The 23,083-nt window shown below is 44.7% G+C and overlaps 1 long non-coding RNA gene across 1 annotated transcript in view; it reads right to left on the bottom strand.

Moving 5' to 3' along the window:
- Nucleotides 1-4,836: 4,836 nt before the first annotated feature.
- The window catches only part of LOC141050238 (uncharacterized), a 135,035-nt gene continuing 116,788 nt past the window's right edge, over nucleotides 4,837-23,083 (bottom strand). The window contains exon 6 of the long non-coding RNA XR_012220493.1: nucleotides 4,837-5,387. This is a non-coding gene — a long non-coding RNA (uncharacterized lncRNA). The remainder of the gene's footprint in view (nucleotides 5,388-23,083) is intronic.

Below are 23,083 nucleotides of genomic sequence, written 5' to 3'. Positions count from 1 at the left end.
TTCTCCACCATATATACAGTAGGATGGTAGCAATTTTTCCCCATATACAGTAGGATGGCCGCAGTTTCCCCCCATATATATAGCATATACAGTAGTTTCCCCCGCAGTTTCCACCCCATATATACAGCAGGATGGCCGCAGTTTCCCCCCCATATATACAGCAGGATGGCCGCAGTTTACCCCCCATATTTACAGTAGGATGGCCACAGTACCCCCCCCCATATACATAGTAGGATGGCCGCAGTTACCCCCCATATATAATGGCGGCAGCTCTACTATATTATATATATATATATATATATATATATATATATATATATATATATATATATATATATATATATATATATATATATTTTAGATGGCCCCACAGCCCGCTCATATAAAAAATAATAAAGTTTATACTCGGCTCATCCTGATTCCCGTCACCGCGGCCTCAGTGTCCTCTTCTGGCCTGTAGAGACTAGAGCAGCGCGAGGCAATGACGTCATTGCGCCACTCATAAGCCGCAGACTGCGGCTGCATGATACAGGAATGCTGTCCCGTCACTATGGGAAGCTGTGACGGAGGGGCTCTCCTGTGTCACGGCTGTAGTGGGTACTGCTTGGGGCGATGTGTGATGTGCACGGCCGCACGCAGTTCACTGTGCAGGGCCATCAGGCGGCCGGCCCTGCACAGCTGCTGGGGGAGCGGCCCGGGGGGCATGTTACTCCCTGCCACCCGGCCCAGCCCGCCCCTGATAGTAGGTCCAGTTATCGTCAATAAAACTGAATACTGTGGTTTATCCAGTTTTGCTAACAGAAGTGTCCTGATTTCCCCAGCCAAATGGGTCAACCCGCCATACTTTACGAGACTCGCTGGCACAAGTTCAGGAATGGTTTATGGCGGAGATAACTGAGTCAGAGTTATAGCCACCACATTCCTCAGACTCGCAGACATATAATTTGGTGGCGAAAAGTACAAAAAGAACAAAGTTCACACCAATACACATACCCTGGAAGACCCAAGGGAAAATAATCATACATTATCCACAGCATCACACTGAGGAGCTTCCAGCACTATAAGCCGATATGGTCCAACGTGCCTAGAGGGGCATAGACATGAACGGGGACAACCATCAGCATCTAATTGGACTGGAGAGTAAGTGAATAAACAATGTGTTGCTCATTCATCTCACCGTACCATCGCCGGATGCAGGTCACGTTTCCATGGTCCACCCTGTATGAAGATATCAGATAGGACTCCATGCCACGAATTAGACAGATCAGAAGACCACCTACCTGAGGAAAGGATTTTGGCAGATTTAAATGTAGACACAGGACCAGGCAAGGGTTCATTCACAAATAGATCTAATCGCACCAAAAGGTTTCCCTAAGACTGTGCCGTATTATCAAATCGTGTAATGGAAGAGGTTAAACTTCACCGCCCAACCGATTAATTCTAATGTGTGACCCCAATGAGAAGGAAAGCACTCCAAGCTTACCAAGAATAAGGAGGCATCTTGATGGTGATGAACCATAGCCCTTACAGAACTATATGCATTTCCATCTTCTGTGACTTCCACATATTAGATTCTATCATGTGATCAACAACCAGTGTAGAAGTATCCAGGAAGAGATCCTACTGAAGGCCTTGGGACACCAAATTCATTTTTTGAAATAAGATCTCATGTAAAAACTCACAAAGATTACCAGAAATACACAAGGGTCTAGCCGCCAGTGATTATCAGCAGCTATATTGTATCATCTTCCATAATTATGGATTATTGGCTACTGAGCATTTTCTTTATCATTGTGGGATTTTTAGCTGGACCTGTTTTTTTTTTTTTTTTATCTCCAACTTCACCATGTCCTCACACAACTGCTTCAACTCAGGGGCAAACCTGAGCCAACTTGCTTCTGGGATGGTGAGGGGACACTGGTCTTTTCAGATGGGGATGAAACACTGCTCCATGGGCGTACCACCCACCATGGGGCATCAGGGGCACCTGCCCCACCCTAGAAGCAGAGGCGCAGCACAAACCTATCATGTTGAGGCTACTCTGCCTGTTTTTCCTCTGCAGGCCCGTTAAAAGGTCCTTGCGACGCACATAAGGGTTAAGAACATTCTGACGTTGTACTTCAGGACATTCTTTCTGGGCGGAGAGCGCGCTCTGTTCTCCCGCCCCTGGCTGCAGGCCTGCAGCAGTTGGTTGTGAGTGCTGCAGCCTCCCTACCAGCGCGTGCCTGCAGCCTGCCTGCTGCAATCACGAGGCATTAGGTAGGGTGATGGGTATCATCACTATAGTGACGCCGGTCTCTCTGGGACTGGGTGAGTGTGTCACCCAGACTGTCAGATTGTGTGTATAATAAATGATCCATAAAGAGGTTTAAAGTAAAATACGTCAGCCCAGCCCCCAGGGGCCAGCACCTGTAATACAGTGGGGCTGATGTATATACAGGTGCAGGGCTGGTGACGTATACACGGGGGCTGGGCTGGTGATGTATACACAGGTGCTGGGGCTGGTGACGTATACACAGGTGCTGGGGCTGGTGATGTATACACAGGTGCTGGGGCTGGTGATGTGTATACAGATACAGTTGAAAGTTTGCCGCCAGGGGTTGGTAGGGTTGCTGGCTACAGGCCTCCCCTGACTTATGAGCACCATAGCAGTCACATGGTCTGACCCCATGACTGAAACATAAAATATTAAGGGATAAGGACCTCTTAGGAATCAGTAACCAGGTTCAATGGATGCAAAATCTGTATGTCCTACAGCTTTCTACTTGCCTTTCAGGTGTACTACTCTATGTGTACACCAAATTACGAAGGGCAAAACAGCAGGAAAGATAAGAGCACTGCACTAAATTGTGAAGGTGAGTGAAAGGCCTGCAGTATTTTAGTTTATCTTGTATAAACGAAAGAAAAAAAAACTGGATTCTAAAACAATTTCAAAATGGACGCCACATCAATGTTTTTACAGCAGACATGGATTCATATGAGTATTTGAGTGGTGATTCACATTTTACTGTTTGTGTTTTATATTGTTTTTATTATTTATTTACTACTTTTTATTAAAGGGCCATTGATTTTGCTGGGATGCATTACGGAGCTGCATAGATGCAGTGCCAGGGCCCCAGCAGTATCCGGAGGGCGCCAAGTCTCGACGCCATGAAAGAGGAGTCCAACGTCTCTGCTGTCGTGGGGCCTGAGAGGGATCCAGTACTCCCCAGGCATCCATCCACAACGACTGCGGTCCCGCTCTCTCCAGAGCTCCATGACCTCGTTCATCTCTCAGAGGAAGAGCATTTGTACAAAGATGGGAAGCAAAAGCCTGATTTTCTCCAGCCTGAACAGGACTTGATGGTTCCTGATCATCGACTTCTCCTGGAGTTACTGGAGTACGCCCAAGATCCCTTTTTTTTGGGAGAATTGATGTATCTCCTAATTTGCTGGAGCCAGATCTGATCTCCCGTTTAGCAATCCATTGACTTCACGACTGGATATTGGCGTTCAAGAAAGGACTTCAACACGCAGTGGAACAAGCCATAGAGAAGCTCCGATCCCCCCCATCTCTTCCCTCCCTCCCCAGGCACCTTGGGATATTCTCTGTCAAGCACAGCGGACAGGAAAAACACTTCCAAATGGCTAACAACCACCAGGAACGCACAAACCTCAGCCAAAGAGTCATGGAAAGAGAAAAATCAGAGATGGGAAAGAGGAAGCAAAGAAACATAAGAGATCTTACCTGACCTATCTATAACAATTGACAACATCACGCTTTCCCCGTACCGGAGGTCCGCTGCCTCGGAGTAACCCTTGACTCTGCCCTATCCTTCAAACCGCACATCCAAGCTCTCTCCACTTCGTGCCGCCTCCAGCTCAAAAATATTTCAAGAATACGTCCCTTCATCAACCCTCACTCTACTGAAATGCTTGTGCATGCCCTCATCATCTCCCGTCTCGACTACTGCAACATCCTTTTCTGTGGCCTCCCTGCTAGCACCCCCGCACCTCTCCAGTCCTTCCATAACTCTGCTGCCCGACTAATTCATCTCTCTCCTCGCTACTCCTTCACTTCTACCCTCTGCACATCTCTCCACTGGCTCCCACTCCCTCAGCGTATCCAATTTAAATTACTAATACTGACACACAAGGCCATCTATAACCTATCTCCTCCATATATCTCTGGATTAATCTCCTGATATCTTCCCAAGACCTCCTTCTCTCCTCCCCCAACCGCCTTCTCCCGAATAACCCCCATCCTCTGGAATTCTTTGCCCCAACAAATCCGGCTACCAACCACACTCGGATCCTTCAGACGGAACCTGAAAACCCATCTCTTCAGGAAAGCCTACAGCCTGCAATGATCCCCACTGCCCCTTCACCACTACTGGAGCCACCGCCTCACCATCACTGGAGCTGCTGCAACCCTCGAACCTACTGTCTCCTTCCCCACTATCCTGTAGAATGTAAGCCCGAAAGGGCAGGGTCCTCTCTCCCCTCTATATCAGTCTGTGATTGTTAGTTTGTTTACTGTAAGTGATATCTGTAATTTGTATGTAACCCCTTCTCATGTACAGCACCATGGAATCAATGGCACTATATAAATAAATAACAACAATAAATACGCAGCATGTGAGGACACCTGTTTCTTTGAAACAACTAATCATTCAAATTTATTCCAGTTATAATTTAGTAGTTTACCTTCTTATTTACATTTAGAAGCCATCGAGGCTGCCGAAATGGATATAAGATACTGGTTCCAAAAAGGTAAGTGAAGTAATTTCGATTGCAATTTTTTTGTATGTATGAAACATTAATCGCCTACAAACTGTACTATGTTAATTTCTAAGATTTTCAGTCACAAAACCTCTCAAAATGGAAAAATGATCAAGATGACAGTAGTGGAAATGGAAGCAATGAAAGATGGAACTAAACTGACCGAACCATCGGATTCGGAGTCTACTATGGAACAAGGGTCTAGTAATTCTTCCCTGGGACCTCAAACAATTGAAGAATACGATGGCTACCATGAAAATGACATTGATCGTTATGCTGGTCACGCCATTAAGTTACCACCAGAAAAAATGATGGAATTGCTTACAAATCCCTGGGTTCCACCATCAAATTATGATTTTGGTTCTGATGCCAGCCATTTGAAAAGAAAATTTAACCGCTGCTGATTAAATGATCAATATACTCCTTGGTTGGTGTACTCAAGTCGTTTGAAAGGTGATCTTTGCATGCACTGTGTTCTGTTTACTCCTGTTATTGGTACATTTAAAGGAGTTTTGGGGTCATTCATGGTAAGGCCATACATGAGGTTCAAAGATATACATGAAGCTTGTAGAAAGCACGTCGGCAGTCACAACCACAAAACTTCGACAGCTGATGCAAAAGCTTTCCTTGAAAAGTTCCAGTTGACGTCCAGTTGCAAAGTGGTCACCAGAAGATGATTGAAAAGAAAAAAAAAAAAAAATATTGTCATCAATCAAGGAAGGAGATGGGGGGTTTTCTTTGACCTTTTAAGTCTGAGAATTGACTGTGGTGATGAGAAGCTAAAGAGTCACTTAGAGATGTCGAAACAATGCAGTCTATACTTCACCAAAAATTCAAAATGAGACATTCAAACCTCATAGCTGCCCAAAAGGACGCCCATGACAGGCATTGCTTGTCTTCAGTAACACATCAACATCAATTGATAGTTGGAATAAATAGACTGCATTCACCACATCTTCTTAAGGTGCAGGCTTTATTTTCAAGTGTAGGGGTGTGCAGTATGAGGTTCTGCAGCAGCTGAGGTGTCAGTGGTGAACTCTAGCACCAGTGAAGCTCCTCCTCTACAGACAAGGGTACAACACTGACAAGTAAACACTCAGAAAGAAGGAAGGCACTCATCTCAGAAGAAATGCTAGAGTGAACAGGATAACAAGATTAAGGTAATTACTTCTTAAAGCATATTTAAAATTTTCAATAAACTGAGCATAAACCAATAGTCGAGTATACTGTATGTTCTCTCGGTATGCTTGTTTTTTCTTTGAGCTCATATACTTTTGGGAAGCTAGCTTTTATACAATATACATACAATATACAGGGAAAATACAGCAACAGGATTGATGAGGACCTATATGAGGACTTGTATAGGTATACAAGCCAAAACATTAAGTTATTAGCTCTGTTATCAGTTTCTTTGTTCCTGGAGTATGATACACAACAAACCTGCTCCCTCCCTCCTCTCCTCTTCAGACTGTGAAGCATTTAGTGAGCTGTACCCTAAGAAAAGCCTGAGATAGGAAATTCAAAGTAAAGCTATCTAATAACATTTTACAAACTTTATATTTGTCATCTGTACTACTGATTTAAGCAAAGTTTGCTTTATTTCTATCTAAAATTACATAGTGGGGAAAGTATGTGTTTGATACACTGTCGATCCCCACCTACAAAGAACGGAGAGGTCTGAGATTTTTAATCATAGGTACACTTCAACTGAGAGAAACAGAATCTACAGGAAATGTCTGACCTCTGTAATTGCAAACAAAGGTTTCTGTACCAAATATTAAGTTCTGTTTTTCTATTGTATCAAATACCTATTTTATGCAATAAAATGCATATTTAAATCATACAATTTTCTGGATTTTTTTTTAGTTTTAGTCTGTCTCAGGTGAAGTGTACAATTGCAGACCTCTCCATTCTTTGTAGGTGGGAAAACTTGCAAAATTGTCAGTGTATCAAATTCTTATTTTCCCCACTGTACATGGTTCCCGGTTCTTGCTGGAATTATAATATACATTATTTTATAGGACAAAATTATTTTGAGAGTGAATTTATATGATTACAAAATGTCTAAGCTCCCCATTCAGTCAGCTGTATTTGAGCATTTCACAGTGACTCAAGATGAAAAATATTGTGTCAATGTATGACAAGTGACCCAGAGGAAAACAACTGCTATGATGCCAAAATCAGTGCATACTCAGGCAGTGATAAAAATGCTCCTACAAGAGTTTCCAATCTAAAAAGACATTTACAACCTTCCACCCAGAAGTTTTCAAAGCTCTGACTGAGAAAGATAACAGCAGCACCAAGAAACCCACGCCCAGCAATTCCTGCCAGGCAAAGGAGGAGGAAAGAGCATCTCAAACATCATTAACAAGATATTTTATGTGACAAAGTTACTGTAACAATGACAGCAGATATGTTTAAAAGACAGCTCATACAGCTTGTTGTGAAGGATGGTGTACCATTATCATTATATGCACTACCAGCTTTTACAGCTCTTAATGGAGAGATGGCCCACAAACTTGGTATTTCTCTGGAAAGAGAAAGTATTAGGAAATTAGTGATTGAAGAAGCCCTTAAACAAAATGAAGATCTTAAAAAGACTCTCAAAAGACGCTTCATGTTTCTTAAAATGGGTGCCTACACACGTCAGAGTGAACTATTTTGCCAGCAATGTTCGATATGTTTGTGACAACAAAGAAATTGTTACCAAGACACTGGCAGTAAAAGATACTAAAGCTCATCACAGCAGCCAGTTTCTCCAGGCCTTAGAGGAAAAAGTTCTGCAGGATTACGTACTCAAAAAAGAACTGGTTCTTGCTATTGTAATGGACAATGCTTCAAACATGATGAGTACAATTACACTGATGAATAAGCGTAATGAACAACAAATAGAAGAAAATTTAGGATTCGGTATGTTTGAGATGGAAAGCCACAGTGCTGTTCATGTAACTGAGGAACAAACAGATATTACAACAGAAGAACAGCAAAATTATACTGTAGAAATACTGTAGATCTTGTTGAAGCTGCTTCAAAACACTTTCATATTCATCACATGCGATGTGTTGTGTACACGCTGCAGCTGGCAATAAAAGTCTGCAAGAGAGACATGCTGGAAATCTGATTGGAAAAGTGAGGAAATTGTTTACTGCCAGAACCCATAAAATTGATTCCATCTTTAAGAGACGTGCTGGGAAAGGGGCAATTGTCGATCAAGCCATTCAGTGGGGCAGCACTTATTTAATGAGTGAGCGATTGCTTGAACTAAAACCATTTCTTATAGATATGGCAAACCCTCAGGTAACCCTAAATGAAGGTGAATCGACACAGGTGGCTGAATTGAAGGAATTGATTAATCACCCATTTACTGTGACTAAAAAATTACAAGCTGAGGATTTAACTCCTGGCATTTTCATAAGGGAGTGGAAGAACTTGCTATTCTGCCTGTCCCAAAGAGGAGGTTTAATCGCAGATGGCATATCTGCTTCAATGGAACAGAGACAGATCTATTGGAAAATAAATTTTTTCTGGCAGCTGTTTTTGTGGACCCAAGTCATCGTAATACTGCTTGATGATCAACAGCTTACTAAATGAAAAGAAGCTCTGACTGAGGTAGCAGTTAGGATGAGTGGCCTACAGGAGGACTGCCAGGTGCAAGAGGACTCGGGTCCTGACAGCGCTACTGCTTCCATATCTTCATCCTCATCAGATGAGGAGTTTGACTTTGACAAGTATTTGGATGACATGGAGCAGGCAAAGCGTTGCCGCAAGGAAAAAGATTTCACTCAGCCTCCTATAGCAAGATTTACCATATTTCAGCAAAATATTTCACTTGCTCTTAAAGAAATAGAAAAATTCAACCTTTCATCAAAACTGACTGTGCATGAGGCAATTCCTTTATACCCAGAAATTGTTAGGGATGTTGCCCATGTGGTTACGGCTTTGCCTCCAACCCAAGTTAGTGTAGAGAGGTTGTTCTCTAGCCTCAAAATTATTAGGCGAGATTTGAGGTCATCTATGAAGGAGGATCTGATGGAGGCAATTCTAATTCTTAGAACAAATTCATTGACAGCTCAAATGTTATTTAGTATGCTTTTGTTGAAAACTGTTAGTTGCCACTTACATAGTTTATTACATAGTGAATATATATATATAATCGATATTACATAGTGTATTACATATTTACAATTTATTACAGTTTTTGTGTTCTAAAGTTGTATTCCAATAAATATATATTATGTCCTATCAATATCTTGATTATTGTATCATAAAAATGATTAAATGTCTGATGTTCACATTGTACTACAATAAATTTTTCACTTAAATATAAGCAATATATGTGGGAGTCGGAGTCGTGGAGTCAGTGTAAGGGAATTTGAGGAGTCGGAGGTTTGGCTTACCGACTCCACAGCCCTGATTATAAGATTATTTGGTGAAGATGTCAAAGAAAGAATTATCGAACATTGTAAACAAGCGAACGCTTACGCTGTAATGGCTGATGAAACGGCAGATATCGCTGGAAAAGTATTAAGTTACGTACCGGTAACGGTATTTTTCAGAAGCCCATGACAGCACCACGAAAGAGGGGATCCGCCCTATAGGAACAGGAAACCTACAGATACAAAAAGGGCGGCACCTCTCCCACGCATCAGTTGGATTACAGAGCTTGAGAGGCTACCATGGTTAGTACACAACATATGATATATACAACCTATCTACCCTATTTACCAGAATTATTTTATACCATCTCCCACATAAGGTGATTTTATGAACAATCTTCTAAAGGAGTGCACCCCTATATGTGAACAAGGGAGGGAACTAAGGGTGCTGTCATGGGCTTCCGAAAAATACCGTTACCGGTACGTAACTTAATACTTTATTCGGACTCCCATGACAGCACCACGAGAGAATTACAGAGATGTAAACTAACTTAGGGAGGGACTACAGCCTGCAGCACCCTTAGCCCGAAGGTGAGGTCTGAGGAGGCACCCATGTCTAACCGATAGTGGTTAAAAAAGGTGGAAGGAGATGACCAGGTGGCCGCCTTACATATTTGATCAATAGATACTCCAGCTCTTTCCGCCCAGGATGATGCCATGGCCCGAGTGGAATGTGCCCTCAGATTCTGTGGAGCTGGGCCGCCACCTGCTGTGTAGGCAAGAAAGATAGCCTCCGTAATCCACCTTGCTAATGTGCGTTTTGATACTCTGTATCCTTTCCTGGGACCTTGGAAGGATAGGAATAATGCGTTCTCCTTCTTCCAAGGATCCGTGGCTGCTAAATATGTCAGTAAGCATCTCCTAATATCTAACGCCTGGAGTTTCTGCTCTTTAGGGTTGGTTGGATTAGGGAGGAAGGAAGGCAGAACTATCTCCTGTGTCCTGTGGAATTGTGTTGCTACCTTGGGAAGGTATGCTGGATCTGGCCTTAGGATTACCCTATCCTGTAAGAACTCTGTGTAAGGGGGCAATCTGGAAAGTGCCTGCATATCGCTCACCCTACGTACGGATGTTATTGCTACCAGAAATGCTGTCTTAAGAGATATAATCTTTAGTGAGGCGGAATCTAAAGGTTCAAACGGACTTTCCGTCATGGCTGTAAGGACTAGGTTTAAGTCCCACGGCACGCATCTGTCTTTGTGTATAGGTCTCGATCTGGCCGCTGCTCTGATGAACCTTGCTACCCAATAATCTCTTGCAATATCACCTGCAAACAGGGCCCATAAGGCTGAAACTTGTACTTTTAGCGTACTTGTGGAGAGACCCAATTCGAAACCTTTCTGGAGAAATTCCAGAATATGTTTCGTGGGAATTCCGTCTCTGATGTCAAAGTGAAAGGTGGACAGGAAGCGTTTCCAGGTCCTAGCATAGATATTAGTGGTAGTTAATTTTCTGCTTTTTAGGAGGGTGTCAATTAAGTTCTTGGAGAACCCTCTATCTTTTAATAGTGACCTTTCAAATACCACGTCATCAAATGAAGTCCTGCTACTTGTGGGTGGCTGATTGGCCCCTGGTAGAGGAGACCCGGAAGGTTCGGCAGTACCCAGGGATCGCATACCGACATGGTCCTCAACCATGCGTACCAGGTCCTCCTGGGCCAAAAGGGGGCAATTAGTATGACTTTTGCCCGATCCTCTCTGATCTTCCTGACTACCAGAGGAAGAAGATTCAATGGTGGGAAGGCGTATGCCAGAGAAAAGTCCCATCTTATCAGGAGGGCATCCACCGCCAGGGGATTTTCCCTGGGGTTCAGAGAGCAGAACAATCTTTCTTTTCTGGTGGCAAAGAGGTCTACCTCTGGCTGACCCCATCTGCGGACAATCTGGTGGTAAATATCTTTGTTCAAAGCCCATTCTCCTTGTCTTAGAGCCTTGCGGCTTAAAAAGTCTGCTCTTACGTTGTCCTTTCCGCTGATGTGGAGCGCGGTTAAAGATAGACAATTTTTCTCTGCTATCTGGAGGAGCCGTTCTGTTAGCTGCATCAGAGCGCTGGAGCGGGTCCCACCTTGGTGGTTGACATATGCTACCGCTACCTGGTTGTCCGAGTGTATCCTCACATGATGGCCCTGTAGGTAGATAATGAGTTTCTTGACTGCCCGTTCTATCGCCAATAGCTCTCTCTGGTTGGATGAGATATCAGAATCAGAATCCCACTGTCCCTGTAACACTATGTCCCCCATATGGGCTCCCCAACCGAAGGAACTTGCGTCTGTGGTTATAATACGGGTTATCTGTGTTATCCAGGGCACCCCTGACGCTAGGTTCTCGCTATCAAGCCACCATCTCAGTGATGTAACAGTTGAGGGGCTTAGCCACATCCGACCTTGTAAGGAGCCTCCAAGGGCCCTGCTATTAACCAAGACGTCGTTTTGAAGGGGTCTGGTATGGAACTGTGCCCACCTTACTGCTGGGATGCACGACGTTAGAGAGCCTAACAGGGACATGGCCTGTCTGAGGGTCATAGATGGATTATCAATTGCCGGAAGAACCTGCTCCTGTATCTTTTGTAATTTATCTAGTGGCAGCAGGCACCGCTGAGTCTCTGAAAAGACTTGGGTATACTAATAGATCACAGACTGAATATGAGTCAACAGTGTGATGCAGCAGCAAAAAAGGCAAATGCAATTCTAGGATGTATTAACAGAAGCATACAGTCTAGATCACGTGAAGTCATTATTTCCCTCTACTCCTCTTTGGTCAGACCTCATCTGGAATATTGTGTCCAGTTTTGGGCACCACATTTTAAAAAAGACATCAACAAACTGGAGCAAGTTCAGAAAAGAGCGACCAGAATGGTGACCGGTCTGCAAACCCTGTCTTATGAGGAAAAGTTGCTGGATTTGGGAATGTTTAGTTTGCAAAAGAGAAGACTGAGAGGAGACTTAATAGCTGTCTTCAAATATCTAAAGGGCTGTCACATTGTAGAAGGATCAACTTTATTCTCATTTGCACAAGGAAAGACTAGAAGCAATGGGATGAAACTGAATGGGAGGAGACACAGATTAGATATTAGAAAAAACTTTTTGACAGTTAGAGTGATCAATGAGTGGAACAGGCTGCCACGAGAAGTGGTGAGTTCTCCTTCAATGGAAGTCTTCAAACAGAGGCTGGACAGACATCTGACTGGGATGATTTAGCGAATCCTGCTTTGAGCAGGGGGTTGGACCAGATGGCCCAGGAGGTCCCTTCTAACTCTACGATTCTATGATTCTATGAATTTAGTATTAACCCTAAAAATTTCTGTATTTTTAAGGGCTGGAGTCGGGATTTCTCGTAGTTTAAAATCCATCCCAGGTTTTCTAACCTGGATCTAGCTTTTTCTATCTGGGATTTACAATGACCCACCGATTTTCCTACAATCAAGAAATCGTCTAAATATGGAATGATTAAGACGTCAACCTTCCGTAAGTGAGCCATAACTTCGGCCACTATCTTTGTAAAAACCCTGGGTGCTGGTGAGAGACCAAAGGGAAGGGCTCCATACTGAAAATGACTCACTGTGCCCTCTACTGAAACTGCCACCCTCAGGAACTGCTGGAAGTCTGTATGGATAGGTACATGATAGTACGCGTCTTTCAAATCTATGACTGCCATAAAACAACCTTTAAACAATAATTTTATTGTTGTATTAATGGACTCCATTTTGAATGTATGATTAATCAAAAACTCGTTAAGGGAACGAAGGTTTATAATCGTTCTGAATGTGTTATCAGGTTTCTGGATTAGAAACAGGGGAGAGTAAAACCCTCTTCCCCTTTCAGCTTCTGGAACCTCTACCAGGACATTTTTCTGGCATAGGCTCAAGACTTCCGCTTCTAAAGCCGCTTGTTCGAGATGAGAAGATCTTAAGGGGGTTAGTTTAAAGGTGTCCCGCGGGATCTGGGTAAATTCCAACCTAAGCCCGGTGGATATTACCTTACGCACCCAGTCACTATTCGTAATCTGTGACCATGCCGGGAAGAAGGATGACAGTCTACCCCCCACGGGAACTGCTAGTCATTGATTTGGTCTCTTTTGATCTCTCAACGAGCGTGTGAACATATAGCCCGTACCTCGTCTCCTTCTGTCTTCCCATCTGGGCCGATCTCTAACAGGCGAAGAGTTGCGCCTTCTCCCCTGGCCAAATCTCCTTCTACCAAATGGACGACGGTAGGACGCTGACGAAAGGTTTGGGAATCTTTTCTTGTCGTCCCCCGCCTTCTCAAGCAGCTCGTCTAGAACAGTTCCAAACAAATATTCGCCCTCACATGGAATCGCACAGAGCTTTGCTCTGGACTGGATGTCTCCCTGCCAGCACTTTAGCCACAGGGCTCTGAGAGCTGCATTAGAGAGACCTGCTGCTCTGGCGGCCATTCTCACTGCATCCGCTGAGGCATCTGCTAGGAAGGCTGCTCCCTCCTGGATGGTCGGTAGGGCCCCAAGAATTGTCTGTCTTGATGTACCCTGTTTTAGTTGTGACTCCAACTGGTCCAACCAGACCATCATGGACCTGGCCGTGCACGTTGAAGCCACTGCTGGTCTTAAGGACCCGGCCGCCATCTCCCATCTCTTTAAGGGATCCCATGTCCTCAAAGGGGAGCGAGGATTTTTTTGATGCCTTTGCAATGGCTGCATCTAATTTGGGGGCTCTGTCCCAAGAACTTACTGCCGGATCGTCGAAGGGGTATCATCGTTTGAGGGCTGGTGGTAGCGACCCTTTTGTCCGGTTTTTTCCACTCTGTGGATCAGATCCTGTATCTTTTGATTTAACGGAAAGACTCTCCGCTTCCTCTGTTCCAGCCCACAGAACATGACATCCTGCATGGACAAATGGGGCTTAGGCTCCTCTACCTCCATTGTCCCTCTGACTGCTTTGACCAGCTTGTCTACCCGGTCAAGAGGCAGACAAAATAGCCCCGAGTCCTCTTCTCCTGAGGAGGACGAGGGAGATGAAGCCTGGGAGTCTCTGCTTTTTCTCCACTCTACCGAGGAATCAGACTCCGCCGGGACCTCGCCCCTTAGACTTTGCGGCTGGGACAAGGACTTAAGGGTTTCCCTCATTTCTGCCCTGACAATGTCCCTTAAACTCGCCGCTACTGCGGGCGACTCTTCTGGCACCGTCTGCTGAATACAGGGGGGGCACAATCTTTTGAGGCACGCGTCCGGTAATGGGCATGCACAGAGTGCGCATTCCCTATGTTTATTTTTACTTGTAGCTTTTTTCCCCTAGAAAAAAAACACAGAAGGGGGGTCCCATCACTGAGTGAACTTTCACGAAGATCACTTACCAGTGCCACAATCAAGTACCGGAGAATGAGGGGGATTTCTTTCGGTCGATGCTCCTGTCTGCCTGGAGGAGCTCTTACGAGTGGACTGGTCACTTCGTCCCGTATTACTGTCACGGGACACTTTCTTTTTCTGTTTGACCTGCCGAAGGTCATCCAGGGGCGGCAGTGATGTTTGCCGCTGCTGTCGCCATTGCTTCTGCCGCTCTCGATCACTCTCCATTACCACTGCTGCTGCAGTACACTGCTGCCTGTAGTAATGTGGCCAAGGCAAGGTACCCTGCCAGGGTCCCGCCTAAATACCCCTCCTCCGGTCAGCAGTATCCATGCCGCGCCCCTCCCCCCCCCCCTTAACGGGGCTCCCTACCCCCGGCGCCATCGGTGTTTCCGATGGGCGCCGCCATTTTGGAATCGTGGCGCGCTGACCCGGAAGCGCATCCTCCGGCCGCCCCCTGACGTCACCGCTACCCCGGGAAACACCGGAAGTCACGCGGGACGCCCGGGAGCCCCGGAAGCAGCGCCACCCGGTCGCAGCCCCCTGCACGGTGCTGCCGTCGTACCTGCGCCGCCGGAGCCGGGAACCCACGGGGGGAATATACTTACCGGCGGCGGTCTAATTCCGGAGACGGACATCCTCCGGACGCCGCTCCCTGCTGCACACGCCACCGCCGTGACACCCATCCTGGGCCACCGTGGCGTCCTCCAGGAGATCCGCACCAGGCCGAGGTAGGAGACCCCCTCGCTACCGGTATCGGCTGGCCGGCCTGGGATCCGGTTCTTCTGTAGGATCCCGTCCCCTCAGGAACAGGAAACCAACTGATGCGTGGGAGAGGTGCCGCCCTTTTTGTATCTGTAGGTTTCCTGTTCCTATAGGGCGGATCCCCTCTCTCATGGTGCTGTCATGGGAGTCCGAATAAAGAACAGCTTTCTATCGGATTGTGGTCTTATGAGGAGAGTCAAGAAAAAAAAAAAAATCAGAGAGTAATTTGTAAGCTATGTTCAGCTGAAATCTCAAGATGCCCCTACAATCGCTAGCGCAATTGACAACTTTTTTAGTTGATCAGAATCTTTCAGCAGAGAATGGTGTTGGATCGGATTTGATGGTTGTTCTACGATGGCTGGAAAAGGTGGTGTGCATGCCATTCTGAAGAATAAGTACAGAAAATCTTTTATGTTTCAATTGCTCAAGCCACAAACTAAATCCTGTGGTCAATGATGCTAGCGAACTACCAGCAATAAGAAACACAAGTGCAACGGTTAAGGATACAACATCCTTCTTTCGTGAGTCGCCAGCCCGCAGGAATTGGGTTCCCAATCTATCAAGACTGAGACCAGATGGTCTGAGAAATACAAGAGCATAAGAACATTTTCAGAAAGCTTCCATGAACTCGTCAATGCAGTAGAACATCTCTCGGTCGAAGGAAACTATGCTACAAAAAAATCTGCCTCTCAATTGCACTGTGCAGTTACTAAACCAATTTTCATCGTAGGTTTAGTTATGATTGGAAAATACTCGGCGATTTTGGAACCTGTTGTGAACGTTCTACAAGGTAAAAATATGGATTTGATTATGGTGAGGAAACATATTAACCAAATCCTTGATGTCATCAAGAAGGAGCAATAAGAAATTGAGCATGTTTCTAATTAAAAAAAAAAAAAAAAAATCACGATATCGGAGAAAGTCGGGGTTGAGTTATCAGTACCACGAATTGCTCAAAAGCAAATACACAAAAGTTATCCACCATCTGAGACTGCGATTGAATACTGGGGACGGTCATTTCATCCCTTTGTAAAATAATGCTTATCCTGTAAAATACTCAGGACTAGTTACCAGATAAAAATGTAGTGGTTTATTTGGATTCTTCCATCAAAGAAAAGATTATTACAGAAAAATATAAAAACAGGTGAAAGAGAGATTGTCCATTAGTTCATTGCAAAAGCTTGTCACCTTCTTTCTCTGAGATCCCACATGGCAAATGGCCTCTGTCTCTCTTAGGCTTCTTCGTAGTAAAGTTACATACCAGTTGTTCAGTTATGTCCGAGCAGAGAGGTCTGTCTCATGATGGTGAGGGAAGGAACGAGCGACCTCTACAGTTAGCCATGAATTATATACGTCTCTTAAAGCACGTGATCTCGGTATATATGGAGTTTGACATTTACCATGAGCCTATGTCGTGTCAGCTAAAGCAATGTACAGAACTGAGTGTGATAAGAATACAACTCCATAACTAATATATATAAATCCATAACTAATAAGATTTAACACCCTTATCTTGATTCCCTATCTTTGAATGTTAGATTCTCACACAAAAATACACCTGCTCTTGCCTTATCCCATCTTCATCCTTCATACATGCTAAAAATGGCTTCAAAAGATTTAGGGAAAAATGCAAAGTCTTTCATGGAGTTTTATGGGTTGGGTGATATCTCTGCAGAATTAGATTTGTGGTATAATCTGTGGATAAAGAAGGATTTAGCAGAAGACAAAATAAAGGACATTGAAGTGGCTGCACTTTTGGAGGCTAATATCTTTTTCCCTGCAACAAGGCACGCACTCTACATTCTAAGGCTAGTTTCACACTAGCGCTTTTGAGCGCAGGGACGGCCTGCGCACGGCCGCCGCTAAGCCCCGTCCCCTGCCGGTAGCTCCGCCTCCCAGCGCAAGACGCTGCATGCGTCCTGCGCCCCCTATCTTTATCACTGGGGGCGCAGGCCGTGCGCAGTATGCGTTTAGCGGCGCATGCGTCCTTTTAACGGTGCGCCGACCTGCGCCAAACGCAACCTGCTGCAGTTTGGTTGCGCCGGCGCACCGTCAAAAAGGCGCATGCGCCACCAAACGCATACTGCGCACGGCCTGCGCCCCCAGTGATAAAGATAGGGGGCGCAGGACGCATGCAGAGTCATGCGCCGGTAGGCGGAGCTACCGGCGGAGGCGCGGCAGGGGGCGGGGCTTAGCTGCGGCCGTGCGCAGGCCGTCGCTGCGCTCAAAAGCGCTAGTGTGAAACTAGCCTAAGTGCTTTCCCGTCCACCACAGCTACTGTCGAATGATCTTTCAGTACCCTTCGAAGGGTAAAGACCAAGCTCAGAAGTACAATGGGAGAAGACAGCCAGACTTGGCTGTGTTATCTGTTTAGTTTGTGACTATCTGCCATTTTCTTGTGGTGATCTGGCTGTTGGTCTTTTTCCTCTGGTGCTGGGTTTGCCTTGGGTCAGGTGATGTTATCCCTCATTATTACCCAGCACCTGCCTCCCAGTCCTTGCTGGACAACACTGTTAATCCGCTTGAGTTCTGGCTTGGTTCTTTGCCTTCTGTGTGTGTTATTTGTGCAGTGCTGGGACCTCTGGTTCTGCTAGTCTTAGTTTCTATTTTCAGTTTGTTTCTGCAGCCTTCTCTGTGTTTCTATTAGGAGGTGACCAGTTTTTGTACCCAGTCCTTAGATTTTTCAGGAACCCCCATCTATAGGTCTTCACTTGAGATAAACCTAGGATCGTTGGTGGGTCTATTCACAAGGAATGGGTCGCCCACTCCATTGTAGGGTTTCAGCCTAGTCATAGTGCAGGGTCAGTTTTCCCCCTTCTATCCTAGTCCTGTGTTGCAGATTCATAACAGTTTGATGAGCATCCATTGGAAATTCTTCAAGGAAAATCAGGACTGGATTGTAACGAAAATTTTGAACAAGTTTTCTTCAAACCCAAGAAAAATGATATTAGTATAAGGCCGGGGTCACACTAACCGACGCAAAATACGGTCCGTAGTTTACATGCGTAATACGGATGAATGACCCCTAAATAGTGCTCCGTATGTCATCCGTAAGCAAGGTGTGGTCGTGTATTTTGTGCATGTCAGCATCCGTATGTAATCCATATGGAATCCGTATTGCGAGATTTTCTTGCAGGCTTGCAAAATGGACATTTAACGGTTTTGAGGCCTGCAAACTATTTAAATCATTAGCCTGCACATTATTTATTGCCTCAGGAACAGGTGGCTGCCTCCATTCTGTCCATTTGGGACCTTGCCTTCACTAGGTGTGTTGGTGTTGTATGTGCAACACGGCTGACAGTCTGAGTTTCAACACAACTGACCCTGTTCTCTTCAACTGGCTTTTGTCATGCCGCTTTGGTCAACCATACCCAGTGATAGTGGATCTGCGGAGGAGGAGACGCATGTGGGTCCATCCACTTTTGAGGCAACGACTCACAAGAGGTCATTTTCACCGCCGCTATTCTTCTCTGTGGGAGGATCCTGCAAAATTCTACCAATACTGTCGCATGAGCCTTGCAACATTTGATTGACTCTTGGAGACAGTGCGCCCTGGGATAACCTTTCAGGACACAAGCATGCGCAAAGCTATATCTGCAGAGGAGCGACTTCTACTTACATTATCATATGTACTACACAACCACATTCTCTATGTTCATGATGTGTTGCCCAAAGTATGCATTTATTGCTTCTTGGACGAAGTTTAATGCCCTCATCTTAGTCCACATATGTTGAAACTTACAGACCATAATGTTATGTGTAATATGTACTGAATATCAGTAATTGTGCGACTAAATATGTGTGTTAGTAGATCTGAAATCCTAACAAGTTTGGTATGTATGTACCTGTTTTAGTTTAATTTGTGCATTCTAAAATGTTCCTTTTCTGTTGTTATTCAGCTTCCTGTCCACTGGCCTGTCTTATGCCGCCCTCCACCATGAGTTTCTGATTGGAAGATCTACCATTTCTGGCATAGTCAGGTCGACATGTATTGAAATATGGTCAAGACTACATCAACATGTCAGCCCAGGATGGAAGACTGGTTGAGGATATCAAGGGACTTTGAGGAGGAATGCCAGTTTCCTAATTGTATTGGGGCCCTTGATGGCAAACATATCCGGGTGCGTAATCTGCCGAACTCTGGCTCCCAATTCTTCAATTATAAACAATACTTTTCTGTTGTATTGTTGGCTCTGGTCGACCCTCAATACAAGTTTATAATTGTTGACATTGGGGCCTATGGAAGGACGGGAGACTCTCGAGTCTTCAATACTTCCATTATGGCTCGTCGGCTACACACGAACCAGTTGGACCTACCACCACCACACCAACTACTAGGCTCCACGCAAGAATCTGTCCCTTATGTCCTTGTGGCAGATGAGGCGTTTCAGTTAACGCGCAATGTCATGAGGCCATATCCCCGGCGCAACCTTGACCACCAGCGCAGAATTGTTAACTTGCGCCTATCACGTGCTCGGCGACTGGTGGAGTGCTCCTTTGGCATTCTTTGTGCAAAATGGCGGGTACTCCAGTCTGCCATTCAGCTGAGTGACCAAAATGTTAATGAAGTAGTTAAAGCCTGTGTGGTTCTTCATAACTTCACCAGGATACATGATTGTTCCTCTTCTGCTGGTGTTGTGCGTGGGTTGGACAATGTGCGTAGGGCGAGACCACCTATCAACCCTCAACGTAGACCACTCTCTGGCCTCAAAGTGCGTGATATTTTCACAAATTACTTTGTCACCTGAGGGGGTAACTTCTTGGCAAGAGCATGCTGTGTCTATGTTATATTTTGGTTTGTGTGTGTCTAAATATATATATTTCTTCCCCTTCTGATTCTATGACTGTTGAATTGCATTGGTAAGCGTATGTTAGTATGCTGACACTGTTTTTTTAGAATTGAGACAGTCGTAAAATGTAGTAGACAAATGTTTACTTTTGCTTTTTTTTTTTTTTTTTTTTTTAAAGCAAAACATATTCTTGCCATATCAGAAAAGGGAAGTTGACGATAATTTTCAAAAAACATGGGAGGCTGGTTTGGTTAAATGCTCTCTCATTTTGATGGATATGTTGATAGTTCATGATCAGAGCTTGTTGGCAAAACTTAAGGACGAGATTAAACTTATGGAAATCAAACTCCAGACCTTTGATTCAAGTATGGTTACCTCATTTAAACAGCAACTTCAAATCACTATTGATAAATTTGAAAAAGAGATTATAGAGGGGAAACGCCTTAAATTTCAACGTGATAAGATGGACTTCAACAATAATCGGGCTTTCAAATGGAGACATCGGGGTAATAAACGGGCAGCCTCTTCTCTTGCGGTGTCCAATAGGGCTATTAACTCTAGACTTGACCAGTCTTCCAGTGATTTTTTATCCTCGGACCCAAGCGATCTGGAAGGAGCAGTAGGAGGGGCAGACGTAAGACTAGGCGGCACAAAGAAGAGAAACAGGGGGTACAAACAGACGTCCCCGGTCTACAAAAGGGAAACGAGATACAATCACAGGAAGCGGTGACCACCCTTCCTTCTTCGCCTATAATAGGTGTCCCTTCTGATACAGGTAATTTACATATTATTAATCTGTCGTCCTACAATCTCTCTACGGCAGAAAAATCTGTTCTAGAACGAGGACTAACGTTTGCTCCTATGAATACCCTTGATAAGTTTACCCTTGTAAAGGACATCTATCTCTTCTGCCGCCAACTAACTTTTAAACTGCTTTACCATCATCCCTCCACAGCCGACAACTCTCCGAATATTGATAGACAAGTCCTCAGGGATCTGATGGACTTGCTCCATGAGAATGAGAGCAACACCTCCAGAAGACCATTCACTGGCCGTTTGCCATCACAAAGCACACCCTCGTTGTCCCTCTTCCCTGCTGTTCACATCTTCTTTATGAATGTTTGTCGGGATATTCGAAGTCTCCCACTCGATACTAATAAGAATCAGAACTTAAGTAAGGATGAATATAAAGCACTCCTTGATTTACAGCATAATAAAGATTTTCTAATACGGGAAGCTGACAAGGGGGGGAATATTGTGCTGTGGCCTAATTCTCTCTATCTACAGGAGGTGATGCGTCAATTGCAAACTACTTCATGCTATGTCCGTCTCCCAGCAGACCCTACTGAAATATTCAAAAAGAGATTGGATAGACTGATTGGGCAAGCGATGCAATAGGGGACTATCAGTAAGAAGGAGGCTGATTTTCTGACAACTGAGGATCCGGTAGCCCCTACCTTCTACCAAAGGTACACAAATCGTTGGTAAATCCACCTGGTAGACCCATTGTCTCTGGCATTGGGGGCTTGTTTGAGAAACCCTGTATTTATTTGGATTTCTTTTTACAGCCTCTTGCTGTTAATTTGGAATCATATATACGAGACTCGACATCCCTTATTCAGAGCTTGAGCAATCTTTGTTTACCTCCACAGACTCTGTTAGTCACTTTGGATGTCGAGTCTCTGTATACGAGTATAAACCATGATCTGGGGTTGCAGGCGATTTCCTTCCATCTGAATAAGAATATCATGGGCGATGGGGAACATAATCGTTTTCTTCTGGATCTTCTTTTCTTTATTCTTGATAAAAAAATTTTCGTGTTCGACAGGAACTTTTATAGGCAGACCATGGGGACCGCAATGGGAGCACGCTGTCCTCCCTCGTATGCAAATTTATTTTTGGGGTGGTGGGAGGAGTTAGTTGTGTATCCTCATGAAGACTTTAAAGCACACTGCTTTAAATGGCTGCGGTATATTGATGACGTTATATTTTTTTGGACAGGCACTGAAGAAAGCTGCCAAACATTTATTAATGGGCTGAACCAGAACCTCTACAATATCAAGCTAACATCTAACATTTCCTATACCACTGTGGAATTTCTAGATCTCAGTCTTTCTTTGGAAGGCTCGTATATCTCTACCAGTCTATATCGTAAGCCAACAGCCACCAACAGCCTCCTCCATTATAACAGTTTCCACCCCTTGCATCTAAAAAATGGTATCCCACAGGTCAGTTCCTTCGAGCTAAAAGAAATTGCAGCAATCAATTGGCCTTTCAGTCGGAAGCAAGAACATTGACAGATCGCTTCAAGAACCGGGGTTACCCCAATAAAGTCATCTCGGCCGCTTATCAAAGAGCGAGGACAAGCACACGTGCAGAATTATTACAGAGGAAAACACGTGAGTCTTCTAGACCCTTGGGTGTAGTGACCACCTACAATAACCAGTGGCATGATGTCCGTAAAATCCTGGGTCAGAACTGGGGCATTTTACTAAGTGAAGTCAAACTGGTACCATATATTTCTAATTCCCCCAGCCTGACAGCACGGCGGGCCCGCAACTTGAAGGATCGTTTGTGCCATAGCCACTATGTACGCCCTACGGCCAGACTCAATAGAGGTTTTAGGCTATTTGGCACCTACCCTTGTGGGGACTGCAATGTTTGCCAATATATGGTTGCCCAATTTGGTATTAGAATGCCTAGCCACCCTTTTCATATTGTACCTAAAAAGGCATATTTCAACTTTAAGTCCCGCAATTTAGTCTATGCCCTTATCTGTAACTGTCCAAAAATTTATGTGGGACAGACAACCCAAGAACTGAGAAGGAGATTACAGCAACATCTCTCAAATATTTCTACTGCCAATAGAGATCGGGCAAAGGGTAAACATATTACTCCAGTGGCAGCGCATTTTCTAGAGAATCATTGCGGACGCTCTACGGGCCTACAAGTATTGGTTTTGGAAGAGGTACTTGTGAACATCAGGGGAGGCGACATTGGCCTGAGGCTTCTC

Source organism: Dendrobates tinctorius, unplaced genomic scaffold (genome assembly GCF_039654945.1).
Source record: "Dendrobates tinctorius isolate UK_male_01 unplaced genomic scaffold, ASM3965494v1 ptg000151l, whole genome shotgun sequence".
NCBI classification, from domain to species: domain Eukaryota; kingdom Metazoa; phylum Chordata; class Amphibia; order Anura; family Dendrobatidae; genus Dendrobates; species Dendrobates tinctorius.
This window is presented reverse-complemented; position numbering and strand designations above follow the sequence as displayed.